A 19423-nucleotide genomic window follows, 5' to 3' on the forward strand; every position below is an offset into this window, starting at 1 on the left:
CATGATGATGCAAGACGTATAATCCAACGGCTTATTATAAGTGTTCTTTATGAATTGAATAATTCAACCATATGGGTGAAAATTGTGTGAATATTTTTACCCTTTATCACTATACTTTTGTGGATTTTACTTTCCATAGATACGCGTACTCTTTGTCGTAATGAATTCTACTAAATTGTTTTGTCACCTGTCGTCATCATGCTGCAGTCGAGAGAGGAGATAGGCCGACAGTGCCAGCATCAGTGATCCTTCGTGTGAATATTCCCAGATGGCTGATAGATTGCATGCCTGAATCTAGTGTCGTCAGATTACCAACAAAATCATACGATCAGTTGGCTCTGCTCTCTTTCTCTTTGGTCTGACAATAACTCCATGATTTAGATGATGGAAGCAGATTATCGTTTCGTACATGAAGCCTTTAAAACAGAGCACTGGAAATATTGTACTCCAATCGCTTTAAATGTTTTGTGCCGTAATTTTATATAATATAGTAGTCCGTGATTTTAATGCAATCATACACTTAGAATATTAGGATTCCATGTGATTTAATGCAACTCATCTTCCCCCGTTGTAAATTATTAATGGCATTAATAAATTAGAATTGCGGAAAAGTATTCTGATAGAATCTCACTGCTACTTTGTCGAAGGAAAATTTCTGTAAAATATCACGATTAAATCGATATAAAAATAATGCAAATTACGCATTTAAGAAAAAAAATATAAACGCAATTTAAATTTTCGCTTTATTCTATGTGATATACTATTTACCTATGTACACAATATATTCTTTTTTTATGTACAAAATCTATGTTTGGGGGGAGCCTGCATTTTTAATTAAAGTATTATTAGAATTACATTGGGTCTTATGGACATTTTTCATTTCCTGTTGTTGTGTATGTGTTTAGCTCTGTGCAAATGATTATAAGTTTATGAATTTTACCGTACCATATGCGTATCAACCCAATAATTAGGCGTATTTGATATGGGATACATTACTTTAATCTAAATTCACTGGTTCAAAGACACTTTTGTGGACGTGGAGGGCATGCGATCTTATGGCGCCTTGTTGAACGTGACAGGACAGTCTCTTGGACAAACACATGGTGGTCATTCCTATGTAAGGTCCAGAGGATCCTGGAACTGGGCATAAGTAGGAATAGACCACGTTGGTATAATGACATTTTTTAGCAAAATGGTAAAAATTTCTTTTATAAAAAAATGCTTGATTATGTTCGTATAATTACAAGTATAACAAATAATAGTTTCTTGAAATTGAATATTTATAAAAAAAAATAGAATACGTATTATGGTGAAATGAGAAGAAAATTCGAAAATAATTATTAAAATTTATGTAATACTATTTATGTAATTACACATATACAAAATAAATGATGCTTGAAATAGAATACTAATGCATATGAACAATACAAAATTAAAATTTTGCTTATCAAAAGTAAATAAAAGTAATTAAAAATACCCTAAAAATTAATAAAAGTAATAGAGAACCTAAAATATTATACATAAAATGGTAAAACAAAAAAAAACATTAAATTAAAAGTAATAGTTATAATTTATGTAATTTTATATATATATATATATATATATATATATATATATATAATTACAAATATACAAAATAAATTATTATTAAAATAGGATAAACAATAATAAGAATGAAAATTAAATGAGGATTGTAATTATTAAAAGTAAATAAGAGTATTTAAGAATACCTGAAATCGAACGCATAACTTGAAAAAAAAAAAAGTAATTCAAAGGTAAATAATATTTACAATTTAAAAAGAACCCTGATTATGTGCTATATTACAGAGGTAATCTTCCATTGAACTATTTGGGTAATTGGTAACAACTTGTAATATTCTTTCATCTCTTACTAATTTGGTATTTTTCTTCTTAGGGCTTGCCCCTTCAGTAAGTTAGGATATCGTTGTTTTGAAGATTTATTATTTTCTTCTGACATAATCGAGAACATTATATAGATTTGAATGAGATTTAACTAAGACAATCATTCTTTTTTTTTACCAAATTAATCGTTAAGTTATTGTTATTTGCATAAAAGGGTTATTAGCCCAAAATGTCTTTAGCCAAAAGTGTATTTAGACCAATTTGTCATTAGGCCACAGCATCTTTAGACCAAAGTGCTTTTAGACAAAAGTTTCTCAAAGAGCAAGGTGGTTTAGAACAAAGTGTTTTAGACGAAAAGTCCTAGATACATTTGTTATTTACTCATGCGCAGGGGTATGAGAGCAATGAAATTTAAGAGGTAACCCTTTGAGATAGAATTTGATAAGCCAAAAGGCCTCGCTTGCATTGCCTTCCTGATATCTCAAAGTAAAAACATTGCGGTGGCACTTAGAATTTGTCATATATTGGAATATTGACATATTTAATTTTCCATTTCATGTTTGCGAGACTTTTGAGGACAAATATTACGTAATTTATTTTTTTTTACGTTATTATAAATTTCTCTCTTGGTTGAAAAGCGTGGCAGAAAAAGAGGTTACAAAAAAGATAATATCCTCTCGCATAGTTTACCCTTTATATGAATCATGTCTTCTATCTTATGTTTATTTCAGCTGTTTTACTATGCATATAATATGAGAAATGACTCGTTTAATATTTTATTTTTTTCTGTTAAGAAATGCGTTCTGTTTCTCAATCGATGATGTTAAAGCGGTTTTAATATTTTTATTTTAGACATTGTATTTTTGTCCAAAACTTCTAGGTTTTTTATGTGTTGACGAAATTGGTATACTTTCTTTCCTTCCATGTAATTAGTTATCTTAATACTGATTTTTTTTTCTTGCATCCTTGTCTGTTCAAGGAAGTTTTTTCTTTCTTTCCCTCAATGGCTAAGATTTTATCTATTAACTACAAGATTGGGCATAAGACTGATAGATTCCTGCTTCTGATTAGATTTTTTTTTTAAATATTTGTTTCTATCTTTATTTATTTCATTTATCAAAATACAGACTCATATATAATCTCTCTAAACATTGTCTTTTGGAAATGTTCGTGGTTTCATACTTTTCCTGCTTTCTTGAATAAAGTAATTTTCAATATTTGATAACCTAACACACTCTCTCTCTCTCTCTCTCTCTCTCTCTCTCTCTCTCTCTCTCTCTCTCTCTCTCTCTCTCTCTCTCTCTCTCCCTGATAAATATTCTTACATCCGAATATGTTGTGTCACTACCTTAAAGTAGGATTCCAAAAACTAGAAAGTAATAAAAAACCTTGATTGTGCTGAGGAAGTTCGTATGATTGACCTTGATTTTACTGCTCCCTTTGAACGTGTTAATCATGAGCCCCTTGTTTTCAAACTCAAGCTGTTTGGGAGTGGTTGGGTTGTTTCTTTGCATCATTATTGAATTTTTAAAGAATAGATCGCAAAGAGTAGTTGTTGAGGGCTCCATAGTAAGTATAGGAATGGGATATCTGGTGTTCCTCAGGGTAGTGTTCTTGGCCCATTACTTTCAATACTATATACACATGACATGCGGTTTGGCCTAGAAAACAATCTTGTTGCTTATGGAGATGATGCTACTCTCTATGCATTAATTCCATCTCCTGAATGCAGATCTGGGTTTGCTGAATCCCTTAATAGAGATCTAGCTAAAATTGGTGCATGGTGCAAATTATGGGGTATGAAGTTGAATCTTAACAAAACTCAAAGTATGATTGTAAGTAGGTAAAAAACAGTGGCTCCTCAACATCCGGATCTCAGCATTCATAATGTTTCTTTAACTTTGTATGACTCTTTTAAAAGTTTAGGTGTGATACTCGACAGCAAATTTACTTTTGAGAAACACATTAGGTATGTGTCTTCTTCGATTGCACGAAAAAAAATTGCTTATTAAGAAAGTCTTTTAACATTTTCGGTAATCAATCTATTCTGAAGAAGTGTTTTAATTCTTTCATTTTACATTGTTTAGGATATTGTTCTCCTTACGGGTCCTCAGCTGCTGAGTCTCATCTTAATTTGTTGGACTGGAACTTACGGTCTATTAAATTTGTTATTCCTAATCTAGATATTGATCTCTGGGTCCGTCGCTCAATTAGTTCATTATGCATGTTTCATAAGATTTTTTTTTATAATGCTGACCATCCTTTACATTCAGATATTTCTGGACAATCCATCCTGTTCGTAACACTAGGCATGCAGTAAATTCTAATAGTCAGGCCTTCTCCATCTTGAGGTTCAATACAACACATTATTCTAGAAGTTTCATTCCAGCTATGACCAAGTTCTGGAATGCTCTTCCTAATCGGGTAGTTGAATCAGTGGAACTTCAAAAGTTCAGAATTGCAGGAAATGATTTCATGTTGAACAGGCTGATAAAAGTCTTTTTATAGTTTACATTTGAAATTATCTGTTTTAATATTGTTATTTTTCTGAATTATTTTATTTTAATTATTCTTTACTTCTTGTATCGTGTATTTATTTCCTTATTTCCTTTCCTCACTGGGCTATTTTTCCCTGTTGGAGCCCTTTGGCTTATAGTATCTTGCTTTTCCAACTAGTGTTGTAGCTTAGCTTGTAATAATGATAATAATATACAAGAATATCAGACCCACTACTTTAATTTGGGTAGCAACCTAAGGTTCCTAGGCTTATTGGCTTGTTGACTGTTTGTTTATTGATGAACATCCACATGTTAATTAACAAAAACTAAGTTTGATCAATAGCGAAGTTTCAGATATCAATTCTGTTATAAATACATGGATTTGTTTATTTTTTCTTTTTTTTTTCTTAGTCAGAGACAAACGTGGGATGTTACTTTTTACTATAATCTGAGTGTGTTTCTTTTTTTTGGAAGAAGAATGGCAGGCATTTGATTTCAAAATGTTAAATTCAGAGCAGAGGAGTCCTTAGAAATTACATCTGACAATGTGACCTTCTGGTCAGCGTAGGGTATTATTCCATTTTTTATTTCTCTAATCAAATCATAAAAAAAGAATAGATAAATGATTGCGCAAAACTTTTCTTTTTTATACAGTATATGCAATATACTGTCAGGGATTTATTCGCAGACGGGAAACATTTTGGACGGAAAAAAAAAGAAGAGAAATTGATTTAATTTCCGATAGATTTTGGTATATATTATGAGGGTCAAATAAAAGAGCAGTATACTCTTTAAAGTAAATTTTAACTTAATTCAATGAGTTTGGTATACGAATTACCACCGTATAAAACATACCACTGAGTATTGAAAGAATTCAATAAGGATTCGAAACTCAACTCATAGAAAGCCAGACTTTTCAAATTTTTCGACGATGTGCGGTTTGAGAAAAGGCGAATTCTGTTTTAGCCTTGAACAAATTGATTTAATACCTTCCCTTTTCCGCCCTCTCCCTCTCTCTCTCTCTCTCTCTCTCTCTCTCTCTCTCTCTCTCTCTCTCTCTCTCTCTCTCTCTCTCTCTCTCTCTCTCTTTTTTGATAGGAGAGCAAGTGGGGAATAAATAGGTCGGAGTCTATTCCGTTTCTGAGATGAATCTTAAATAATTTTTTCGAGGTTAAAAACAATTGATGTACTCAAGAAAGTAAATTCAAAAGGTATATAATTAATAATTTTTCTCACCTTTGATAGACATTATTAACCGTCATTTCTTATAAAAATAATTACAGGAGGAGTACGGAATGGCACCATTATAATATTGATGTTAATAAATTTTTGCAAGAATAATCTTTTACTGCGAACCATTAAATGACGAGTAACCCAGCCATTTATTGCCGGTTTGGAAACTGATTAAATATAGGATTGTTGCCTGGTCTGGCCAACCGAGTATGAAAACCGTGGCAAGAACTAAATAATGAATCCTGAGTCAACAATGGAAAGGGATAGTGCTAAGGTGTACCCCGCTAGCCACACGCCGTAGTATTCCCTGGCAGCAGTAAAAAATATGCAGAAGGTACCGTATAATTCACGACTTGCTGCGGCTAAAACAAGTAAGGAAGGAGTGAGGATGGAAAAAAAAAAAAAAAGTTGAGTATTGAAATGTTGGTAGCCCCACAGGAAAGGGAAGAGAGTTCGTAGATGTCATGCACAGAAGAAACACTATGGAAGGGGAAAAGGGCAAGGAAGCTTCAGAAAGGAAGTTTACTACACTGGGGAAGATACAAAGATAAATTGGGTAGGAATTATTCCCCATCCAGATTTGTAGGAGAATGTCCAGATGTCCACTGTATCAATGATAGACTCGTGGATTTAAAGTTGGTGAAAAAAGAGAGTAAAGTATATCATCGTTGCATACAGCCCTCAACAAGGACGTAGTGAAGAGGAGAAGGGGAATTCAATGGGAAATTATAAGGATAAATAGAAAGTGTTCCGAGAATGAACTGTTATTGTCATCTCAGGACATAAGTGCCTACATAGGTGAGAGTTCTGATGGTTTTTAAGGAATACATGAAGGGAGACGTTTTGGAAAAAGAAACCAAGAAAGCGAAAGATGATTAGAATTAGCATAAGCTACTAATCTGGTAGTCTTGAATACACAGTTTGAGAAAAGGAGAAGTCATCTGGTAATATATGAAATTGGACGAAATTAAAATCAAGTTCATTATGTTATGCTTAGGAAGGAAGACAAAATATTTTTTTTATGGACTATAAGGTTATTCAAAATGAGTCTGTTGTAACTCAACATAAACTGATAATGACAGATTGTAGGTTGAAAGCTATAAGGAACAGAAAAGCCACAGCCAGGTATAGGAGGATCAAAACTTCTAAACTAAAAGGGGAGAGGAGGGCAAGAATGTTCAGATGTAAAGTGAAAAGAGCCAGAGAAGAAAAATTTGTGGATGGAACATCAGAATCACCTGAAGGTGTATGGGATATTATGGAAGAGATTGTGGTGTCAAAAGCAGCAGTTTGTGATAGGACAAGTGGTAAACAGCAACAGGTTAAAGAAACATGGTGGTGGAATCAAGAAGTTTAAACAGCTGTGAAGGAATAGAGTATAGCCAGAAGAAGGTGAGAAGATAAAAACTACCATATGGAAACAAACAAAATGGTGGCAATTGCAAAAGGAGAACAAAAGGAGAGAGTGGTATGTGATGATGGGAACACCGGAAGGAGACTCACCAAAACAACGACCTCATATAATTGGGCTAATGATGCTGTAAAGAAGTTCGACGGGTGATATTCAGAAATCTGATTTTTTTTTATTGCAGCAATTGGGGTAATTTGTTTGACTATATTACTTTTAGATTTATACAGTTATTGAAAATCGAGGAATCATATACGAATTACGTTCTTTGTTTTAGCAGTATTTTGAGATCACCAATTCTGGAATACAGCAATATGTTTGATTTTACAGTACATACATGAAGTTATCAGTTTAAAAGCCCAACATATAACAATTTCTTGATGCTAAGTGTTTTCTTAAATTCAGATGGAAAGTATGTTTTCCAAACAATCTATTGAATTATTTTTTAAATGTTAAAATGGTGCAATTAATAGTAATGTTTTATTTGTATCATAATTATTGTAACAGTTATTCAAGATTAATAAACCTTTAATGCAAACAGGTGTGCTCCTTTCCCATCTCTACACATTTATCAATAGAAATGCATTTCCAAGCTGTCATATTTTAAATAGGCTAAATTACACAGGCAGGTTTAGTGAAAAAGGTATTTTACCTTACCCTTACTTGAGGGGTGTGTAAATTTATATTTAGGTACATAAGAGCCATCACATTGGTTCACAGCTGACGTATATCCATGTATGTGAAGTTACCATAAAACCAAGATGATAAAGGAAAAACTGGAAATTCCCCTATAGAAATAACCTGCGCACCAGAACCTGATCAGCGACACCTATTTCCAATGAACTCAAAAAAATGCCAGTTAAAACACCCTACAGTATTTAAAGGTTAAAATTGTCTGGTTTCAGTTCCAGATTCATCAGAATAGATACTCACTAGAACGTCAGCCGGGCTCAATCCCAGCAGTGGCCTCCCCAGTACCCAGTATACAACTTGAACACACGATCCCTGGCTGGAATTGAATTGCCGCAGTGCGAGTGCTAGGCAAACACGTTAACATTATACTAGCCAGGAGGCTAATACATAAATACATATTTCTGGAGGGTTTGAGCTATGTTATTGGTTTACTATGATTCATCTTATAATTTTCCATATATTTGTATTATTTCCTATTTATCAGTAGGCTACCTATATAAGGCTGGTACTTAAGTTTTGCTTGTTTATTTATTTTCTCATAAGCAAAGTATCCGCTTCCTTTACATAAAACAACATGTTGATATAAAATTCACTATATATATGCAATATTTATTATTGCTATTATACGCCTGGCAGCGCATATTGATGCTAAAATATTGCTAATCCTAATATAGTCAGTATATCTGAGAAATGACCCACCACAAATTGCACTGTTTGTGTGTGATATACCAAATTATATGTAATTTTGTCAGCTTTAATTTAGAAAAAAGTACACAAGATTGGTAGGGGCAAAAAGAAGTTATTCAAGATGGTGTTCCGACACTTGCATCTTCTCCATGGAAATCCATTTACTCCAAAATTTTAAGAATCAAACCTTAGAAATTACTGTCAGTTTATACATTGTGACTGAATCATGGATTAATGATATAGTTATCACATTAATGTGATCATTTGATAAGAATTTGGTTCAAAATTCAAAATGGCCGCCACTAGATTACAGCAAAATAGTCGGTGATAATATTGCTATGTAATTGTCCAGTATATAAAAAAATGACCCACCATACTGAACGTGTGACATACCAAATTTTAGGTAATTTTGTCAGCTTTCATCTTAAAATAAGTTATACATAGAAAAGAGGTCACATTAAGTTGGTAAAAATGGAGGCCAGGCATATTAAGCATCGCCAAAAAATCTACCCAGAATTGTGAAGACTCAGATCCTGGAAAGAATAATAATTTTGATTATACTGAATGTATGTGGGATATATTATTAACTCTATATTTATCCTAAGATTTTAAATTGAACTGGGTCAAAAATCAAAATTGCCGCCATCAAATTACATCTAAATAGCTATCGTTATTTGATTATTATTATTTTTTTTTTTACATTTTTGGTATCTTTTGGTTAGATTTGAGAATCATATATATCCATGTCTATTGATAACTTTAATGCAAAAGCACCTTTTATGTTGTATAATTTCATTTGGACGATAAAGTTATATAAGGCTATCAATTTAATTGCAGAGCTAAATATATATTCATATAAATACTTGTACATCCTCTTCTTATATCCATTACACTATTGGCATAAAAGAAAATCGAGTATCATAATACCATTTGATTAGTCACTAGCTTCATCAGCTTCATCATTCTCAGTATCAGGAGCAGAGCAGTTTTTGCAGAGCAAGCCTTTGCATACCTTGCATACAAGACTGCACGGCAAACCAAATTTTCTGCAAGAACAGTTCCTATTAGAGAAATCAGTTTTACAGCCACAAAGTATGGCATCTAACAAAGTGTCAGGTGCAGCTTTTTTTTGTGTTAATTATTGGCACAAGGCCTTCTCAAGTCATTTTGTATCAAAATTTCTCAGCTCACCATTATTAACACCAGTAGTTACCATCCTTTCAAACAGTAATAAAGGATCGACGCTTGCAGTCTTGGAACCTACTTTGAAAGACACTTTCTTGGCCATGGTTTTCACTTAGTCTTTTCTTTTAAACGAATACTCAGTCACTAGTTTATTGTTCATAGATTTCAGATTTTTTCTTCCGACTTCTTGGCATTTATCTACATTAATAGATTGATCAGGTTCTACATCAGTAGCTATATTTTGCAGAGCTTGTTCCTCTCTAAATGGTGTTTTTTTCCTTGAGAAAGTCTATGAGTTTGTCGATAGCAATGATTCTATATATCTACACGTGATACTCGTCGTCCATACCTCCTCTTGTCATACCTCCATTTGTTTTTATTGCTCTCATAAGGCACTGTTCAATTATTACATCTTTGCCTAATCCTGCCCAGACTCGGGCTGACCTTCTGACCGTGTAAAAGACCAGAAAGATATACCTTTTGATAAATCTTCGGCTGAGTATTTGGTGAATCTAACATTCTGTTGATATAGATATTCAATCACGAGTTGTACTGACAGTGGCCAGTCCCTGCAAGGTATGGAAGCATCTCGATCTGACTTTTGATTCCAAGTTTCCAGTCGGCAATTCGCTCTGACCAAATAAAGGAATGCATGATTTGAGTCATTTCTAGATACTGAAACCACAATCTGGCTGTTCTGGTGTCCTTGGTTTGTTCTTGAACTCATCAACTTTATTATTGATCCATTTCAAAGACTCCGAGGATTTTACTTCTTTCCATGAAGTATCTCCAGTCATAGCTTTATGGTACACCTTTTTCAGTTCATCAATAGCATCAGATATCTTACTATTTATGTTATCAGTTTTCATTGGTATTTCTGCAGAAGATGTTTGACTAGTGTCACATATTTCAGAGACTGAGGCAGCAGATAATGCTTTGTCGTGATTTCCATAGATTAAGTGTTGTTTAGTTTCTTCATTTAACGATGATGGGGTTTCCTCTGGGATTTCCTTATCATCATTTCTAGTAGTCTCTGACTTTGTGTGGTTTTCTTCATTAATGGGTGGTGGGATTTCCACTGGGATTTCCTCATCATCATTTCTTGTAGTTTCTGATTCCATCTGTGTAATTGTAGTAGTGTCATCTTGAACAGGTAAGTGCGGAGGTACTGACAATTAGCTTGGATGTGAAGCTCAGATATTATCACCACGGAAGGAGGAAAGTTAAATCTGACAATTCAGGTACAGGAACTGAAAGAGCTTATGATACAATTATGGAATTCAGAGCTGATGGCAGGCGTTGGTGACCTCTGACGACTCGAGAATATGCCTTGCCAGTGAGCATACGTTTGACTGAGTTCTTAGTATAAATAATCTCAAACAGTTCTTCAAGACCTAATCCTTCCATTACAAGTCCAATGCTTCCAAGGAAATTAACAAGACCATGAAAGCCTCTCATGGATGTAATTATGTCATACAAGAGACTGTCAGAAGTTTGCTTAAGGATGACTTGCAAAGCTTTTTTCCACAAAGGCTGATCAAAGGTAATGATAGGACCAATGTCATATCTCTCTGTGTGGTCTGGTACATGATGAAGGGTTGAATAACCACAGTCTCTGCCTCTAGAATCCATGTTAATCAGCTGCATGAATTGAACAGAACAAATAGGAAGGTTAGGGCCACCTACTGTGGAATGAACCACTTGCATTGTACCACTTCATGAAGGATGATCTATGCAAAGATGTAGTGAAATGACATGAAGCTGGTCCATGGCTATAGCATCAGAGGTGTCATACCCAAAATAAGGTATAAGTGTACAAGTCAGCTCACGGAAACCAGCTGTAGGAGGAGGTAAGTGCTTAATTTCCACTCTTCCAACCTTAGCCACATTAACGACAGATAATTTGATTCTCGGTACTTTGGTAGAGAATTTTCTACCTGGAGTGACTATGTTTATGACTCCCATTCCATTGAGTGTTGAATCCATCCAATGTACATATCAATGATTAGCATTATCACATACATACTGAATGAGATCACCCTAAATAAATTGTGGGATATCTGTCCCTGTTACCATAGCTGCATTTCGTACATATTGCAGAATCAGCTAATATTCGGGACTTAAACCCATTGCACTCATGTAGTCAAATTGGAGCCTTAACCCTTAATGATGGTGCATTTGAACACCAAATCCTAACAACAATGGAGGTATCAATTATCTAGGACAGGGTGCTTGCATTAGAACTTGTACACAAGATCCAATCATCCTCTCTGCGTCTTTTTCACTAATCATATTTCTAAGACTTACTTATACAGTTCTTGGGATGAATTTTATCGCAGGTTCCACACTAGAGATTTCTTCTGATGTAGTATAGTTTTTTTTGTCTTGTTTTACTCCTTTGATATCAATGAGCATAAGTTTCCCTGCTAAAGCACATATTCTTTTCTTTTCAACTTCAGGATCATCGTTTTGGGGCTTTTTATAGAATTCATTGATAATTTCTGATACCTTGGTTATGAAGGTTACTATATTTTGCTTTCCGTCTAATTCTGATTTAACAACTCTTTCTCCAAGATGCTACTGAAGCTCTGATTTCATGAATGTGAAAGCATATGGTTTTACTCCCTTTTAGAAGAAACATTCCCATGAGATAGATAAGCCCTGAGATGGAAAACTGTTCATCATCATGCTGCTCTAATTATTCAACAACTCTTAAATGCTGTGACTTTGGTTCTATCAACTTTCTTCCCAGCTTTACGTGGTCGACCACGACGTAAAAATCTACCTTCTGTGTTTTGAGCAACGGAAGAAAATCCAATAGGGATTCCTTTTCCTGTGACAAATTGATCTACATTGGTCATGGTAAACTGCCTCAGCTGCAAACAAATCCTGAGGATACTCAATTCGTCCCCTCACATCCTGGGCCCACAAATCATTGTTACGAGTATCACAATGTAGGCGTTGTCTGTTGAATGGTTGAAGTTGAAACGTGAACAAGATCTGTACCCTCTCTCCAACCAGTGTATGCACTTTTACAACCACAGTAGTAGCAATAATTCTGTATATCATATGCTTTTGAGCCTCGAGTCCTTTTACTAACACCAGTTTCCTCATCATCACGTTTACATTTTTTAGTCAAAGCGATATACTTCTCATTTATATATTTTTACTGTGCATGTTTTATGAAGAACGTGATTCCCGTAAAACTTTCGACCATCATTCCTCAAAGTACATGCTTCTTTGATCACCTACAGGCCCCTGTCACCTATCACAGTTGTTTCTCCATTCCCTTCCAAGTTCTTGAAGTATATTCAACATACTTCTTCACTCATTTTGACCTGAATCATATAGAAGAAATTATGCATGAAGCAGTAAATCCCAATACCATTGCAATGTGGCTTTTCTTATTACCCTTTCATTTAAATATTTGTTTATTCAGAGGACTAAGAATTAAGCCCATAACCATAAATTGTTCGTATTCTATATGATGTATGTAGCCCACCGTTAGTTATTAGTAAAGCAGTTGATTCTAGGTAACTTCAATTTTTCACCATACTTGAGATGAAAACAACATGAAGTTAATAAAAATAAATCAATATCTATATATATATATATATATATATATATATATGTGTGTATATATACATATATATATATATATATATATATATATGTATGTATACATACATATTATATATATATATATATATATATATATATATATATATGTATATATATGTATATATATATATATATATATATATATATATATATATATATATATATATATATATATATATATATATATATATATATATATATATATATATACTAGCAGAAAACCCGTCGTACGGACGGGATTTCCTGCTAGTTCTTGTGAATGCATTTCCACGAGGTCGTGTTTTGGTCAACGCAATAATCAATATCTCAACTTACTATGGGTCAATTTTCAAAATTTAAAAACTCATGGACTAGACATATTGAGCATTTCAATCGTATATTATATATTAGCATAGTCAAGAAAAATGATAATTGAAAAATAAAAAAAAAAATTGGCCGACCCTAATTCGGCTATTTTTCACACATTTGTATAAAATCACTTGTAAAATAGGAGTTATTATGTCCTACCAATTAAAACTGTTTTTTTTATTTGCAATGTTAGTAATGAAAAACAAAACATTTGCACCTCACTAATGCAGTCTAAATGATATCCAGAACAAAAATTGAAATTTACCATTGATTCGAAGATTTTTAATCATTTCAAAATCTTGCTTCAGGTTAGACGCAATAATTTTATTTTTCACCTACCAATTTTGGTAATCTTTTTTTTTTTTTTTTAATGAAATGTGACAAAATTTCCAACAATTTGGTATATAACACATAAACAGTGCAATTTGTGGTGGGTACCTAATATTCCAGGCCCAGATAAATTGGACTAATGAGGCTTCTGTCACCTTCCCAAAGGGTAAATTAAGGCTAGGTTGTGTATTATACTGTATATATATGTGATTTGGTTAACATAACTTACAGAATATTTGAAATACATTCTGGTCCACAAATCCGAAATACAACCTGAGTCTAAGACAAACTAGAAAAGAATTTTTGTAGGGGAAGGTCTAGTATATTGTGTAATGCTTGCTAAGAATTGTATTTTACTAATACTTACATAGACAAAGGTTCAGAAAAGGAATTCTGCTTTTTTCTACATTTAGTTTGATTTTTGTTTCAAGAGATATGTGTGATGTACATATAGTTATGGCATTGCTGATCGGTGAAAGACTAAAATAAACAAGCAGCAAACGAAAAGTGCATGATGCATTAGCGACATCTGTTACTAAGGTGCCTTACTAAATATAGTGAATATTTGCAGAATTCAACCAACGTTCAGTTTTTCCCTATATTGTCTTTATTATGAGCTACAAGGCAGTAAATACATTACTTTTGGAGTGTATACGGCAGTAACTAAATCAATCTACTAACTGAACAACCCTGCATTTTGGTTCTCGTCCTGACAAAGTTTATGAATATGGAACATAGTCATTATCTCAGATGTTGACTAACATTACCCAGATGTTGTTGAAAATGATATTATGTATTAGAAGCTATAAATGGTAATCATAGCTGCCATATATCCTGATTAAGTGAATTGCATGAAACTGCATGAGAGGAGATTTGCCCATGAGACTGAGGGACCGGTTTGTATGTTCCCAACTTGCCTCGTATTTTGACCACCCCTCTGGTCTCGCCGACTTCCTCAACCCACTCTCTCTCTCTCTCTCTCTCTCTCTCTCTCTCTCTCTCTCTCTCTCTCTCTCTCTCTCTCTCTCTCTATATATATATATATATTATATATATATATATATATGTGTGTGTGTGTGTTGTGTGTGTGTGCGCGCGCGCGTGTGTGTGTGTGTGTGTGTGCGCGCGCGTGTGTGTGTGTTTGTATGCAGTATATGTATGTATATATATAAATACATACAGTACACACATATCTCTCTCTCTCTCTCTCTCTCTCTCTCTCTCTCTCTCTCTCTCTATGTCCACATTCTAAACCAGTGATTCATACCCTAGTAAGTAGCTTGTGCAGTCAGTACACACATGAGCAAAGTTAGCTTTTGTGCACATTGTCCTTATGAACATAGCTCGAGAGTAGAGACGAAGAATGCATTGCATTACCATAATAAAATATACTGTATACGCAACTGGCTTGCTTTATTTGATATATTAAACATGCTGACTAATAAAGTTGTAGATTCGGTATGCCTGGCTCTATAGCCAAGGACAAACTCTTGTAGTGCTGAAATATTTCAACCTGTCCAGAGTTATCAAATTATAAGGAAATGTAAACAAAGTTGCACTTCATGCAGAGTACTACACAACCTTCTTTACTTACACTTACGAAGGTAATACCTGTCTATAGGTCAGGTTAATTACACGTTCCCAATGCTAATTTCGAACATCTAACTAGAAATCCCTAAGTTGCAAATGAAACAAACACTGTACAAATTTATAAACACTTGTTTAAAAGGCTGTAAAGTAAAAATAAAATATATAGTTTAGTAATATCACATTATTGTGTACAAACAGACAAGTTAACTGTGTCTGATCTCATTCATAAGGTGGAAAGATTTAAACGGATTTCCCAGTTGTTGCCACGTCTCCAGAGATCATCAACTTACCTTCTTTCTTCAATCCTGCTCCCCCTCCTTAAACCTCTCTCTCCCCCCCCTCTCTCTCTCTCTCTCTCTCTCTCTCTCTCTCTCTCTCTCTCTCTCTCTCTCTTTTCTATATAAATTGGTATATTTCCGAAATTATAACCAAAATTATTTTTAGCTTTTGTTCCACACCACCAATAAGGTAAGATTCAAGGCGTATTTTCTGTGTAAAGGTCTTCCCCCTTTTAAATGTAGGATATGAACAGGGGCTCTGTCACGATCTTAAAATCGTTACAGGTTCTTTTAATAATTGAAATAAAAAATGGTACGACAACAGCCAAGTAAAACATGGAAATGAATATCAAAAGAAACTCACGCAAAAACACAACACTTCTTCGCTTACTTTGACTGACAAATCAAATCAATCAAAACATTAAAAGAAAAGGGGAACAGTCAGTAATGTAGAAATACTTAAGAAATAGGTTTCTGCTGCTGCTGAAATGATACTGGTACGGATACTTCAGGTTTGAGAACTTACCAGAAGGATGGCTGAAGTTCAGGCAAAACTGGCAAGATGACCGGATTTGAAGACGTCACAAAAAAGTGGCATTAAGATGGGACATCAAAAGTCGTCTCCAAGAATTTGATGATAGTGTTGAGTTAAGGCAGGCTACAGTCAGTGCAGGCTACTTCTCAGCCATAGCAGAATTTTGGAGATAGGCATTTGTCGTCTGAAGGGAAGGTTGGAAACTGGCTCTATCAGACTTCTGGTCATCTCTGATTCTTATCTCGTCAGGACTTGGTTCTCATCTGTTTCGGACATAGTTCCTCTCTTGTCTTATGCCCTGTCCTATCTCTCCTGGACAATCTCTTCTTGAAATTTATATACCCATGTATGGGCGGAGTTGATTACAGTGGGCAGTAGTCATTTCCATAGAAGACTCTTTTTTAACAATTCTACATCTCTATTGGCCTCCTCAAAAACGCCCACTTCGATCATGCCATGGAATCTTTTAGAAGAAATCTCTGATGCAATCAGGACCATGTATTAAGTCCTAACAAAAGGGTAACACTTGTCCTTCCATGATGACATATTTCATAAACAAGGATATCCATCGAGCTCGGTTTCTCAAAATATGCTGACTCCACTGATTAAGACGATGACATCTAGGTCAAAACAGGACTCCCTTCATCACTGCTGGCGCTCTTCATCAAGGCTCGGTTTACTTTCAAAATGCAGACGACAGTGAAGTGATGACAGATTTGACCAAACAATACAGTAGTCGAATCTCGCCTCGCTGCTCACACTTTGGGAATAGATATATTTGTCTTTTAATAACATGTCCCTTCAAAAGTATTGTATCTACCCATGACAGGCTCTCATGCTCATAAGCCAGAGTTATCCGCTACACATTCACTGACCTGTCCACTCGTGCAATGGACTGTTTCCCTGCTACAAGCTCGTCATATTGCTACCTTCATGGCCAAGCTAAGGCAATTATCTACAATATGAACAGGTACTTCTTGAAAGAAAGTGATATATATATATATATATATATATATATATACATGTAGGTGTCAGGAAAATTTCTCGAATTCAATTGACCAAAAAATAATTTCTCGAACTATCATTTTCTCGAATGTCAATTACTCGAAAACAAACAAGTAAATTTCTCGACCACAATTGAAAGTATCCCATAAGCGCCAAAGACCAATTTATAAAGAGGCTATTAGCATTCTGTGATGTCCTGTATGTACGGACGTACGTATAATGCACGATACACTGCACACCTATTTGTAATCACACTTTTACGTCATAAAAGATATTAACTTTATTTTTTTGAGATAAAATAATACAGTATGGAAAAACAAAGTAGAAAGAAAATGAGTGATACTAAAACAAGTGAAAATCAGAAAATAAAAAGAGACGAAGAGAGGCCTGTCGAAGAATATCTATGAAGTGAAGCATACAACATTCAATTTTGATTGTTTAAATTTTAATGCTGTATTTCATTCTAAATGATAATATTCTTATACATACAATTAAATTGTAACCTTTGTATTCTTTTTCATTCCTTCATTACAATAAATTTTTAACATTTGTGTTTGTCAACCCAAACGGATATATTTTTCCTTGAAAAACATGAAAATTTTTCCACTCAAATTTTCTCGACAAAATAGATATCAGTTTTCGAGAAATATGGGGTTCGGGAAAATGATAGTTCGAGAAATTATTTTTCGAGCTATTGACTTTCGAGAAATTTACCTAAAATCATACATATATATATTTATTTATATATTTATATATATTATATATATATATATATATATATATATATATATGTATATACATATATATAAATACATATATTATATATATATATATATATATATATATATATATATAGAAAGAGAGAGAGAGAGAGAGAGAGAGAGAGAGAGAGAGAGAGAGAGAGAGAGAGAGAGAGAGAGAGAGAGAGAGAGGGTAAGTGTATGGGGAAGAGAGAGAGTATTCTTTTTCATTCCTTCATTACAATAAATTTTTAACATTTGTGTTTGTCAACCCAAACGGATATATTTTTCCTTGAAAAACATGAAAATTTTTCCACTCAATTTTCTCGACAAAATAGATATCAGTTTTCGAGAAATATGGGGTTCGGGAAAATGATAGTTCGAGAAATTATTTTTCGAGCTATTGACTTTCGAGAAATTTACCTAAAATCATACATATATATATTTATTTATATATATTTATATATATGTATATATATATATATATATATATGTATATACATATATATATATAAATACATATATATATATATATATATATATGAGAGAGAGAGAGAGAGAGAGAGAGAGAGAGAGAGAGAGAGAGAGAGAGAGAGAGAGAGGGTAAGTGTATGGGGAAGAGAGAGAATATGGGGGAGTAGTTGAAGTGTAGGTTGGTGATCTGTGGAGACATGGCATCTGTGGGTGAATCCAGTTAAATCTAGGTCCCTCCCCTGTCATCCACTTCTTGATGCGTTGAGTATAGTATACATTTTTGGGCTCAGGCCATGTCGTTCTGATGGAAGTTCCTAAAGGGTAGCTTTCTAGGGTAGCCTATATTTGACTACAGTGATATTCCCAGAGAATTTTACCTTAAGGTATCCAGAATTCTAACTCCTGGAGCGAATATCCCTAATTAAATCTAACAGGGATATTGCATAATATCAGAGAACGTATTCTTGACACGTCACATAGCTATCTTCACCCCGAACAGTATTAACGCTGCGAGGGGTTACAGTGACAAGAATCTGAAACGGGAATGAAAAGAGAGCCGTTCCCAAGGATTCTCTCCTATTACGTTTCCAGTGCGTATTTGACGAAGGTGGCAGCGCCATCTCCATTCCTATTCGTGTAGCTCTACTACTCGGGTGTTTTCCCTTGTGTTCTCTCGTATTTTTGGATTTTATTCAACGTTATGATGCTTTTTCCGGCCCCTTCTGCCTCTGGAAAGTTGAGTATTATCTTTACTTTGTATAAATGTAAGCTCTTGTCGTTTTGAATTAAATTAAGAGTGATTTTAACGTAAACAAGAGCTGTTGCCTACCGGAGGCATCCTGGATGCTGTCGCTTGCTATATATGGGTCATTTAGTTAGCCAGAGCGACGTTCCCGGTTTTTACGCTTTAATAAATCTAGCTATTTAGCTCCTCA

The sequence above is a fragment of the Palaemon carinicauda genome, chromosome 21 (assembly GCF_036898095.1).
Source record: "Palaemon carinicauda isolate YSFRI2023 chromosome 21, ASM3689809v2, whole genome shotgun sequence".
NCBI classification, from domain to species: domain Eukaryota; kingdom Metazoa; phylum Arthropoda; class Malacostraca; order Decapoda; family Palaemonidae; genus Palaemon; species Palaemon carinicauda.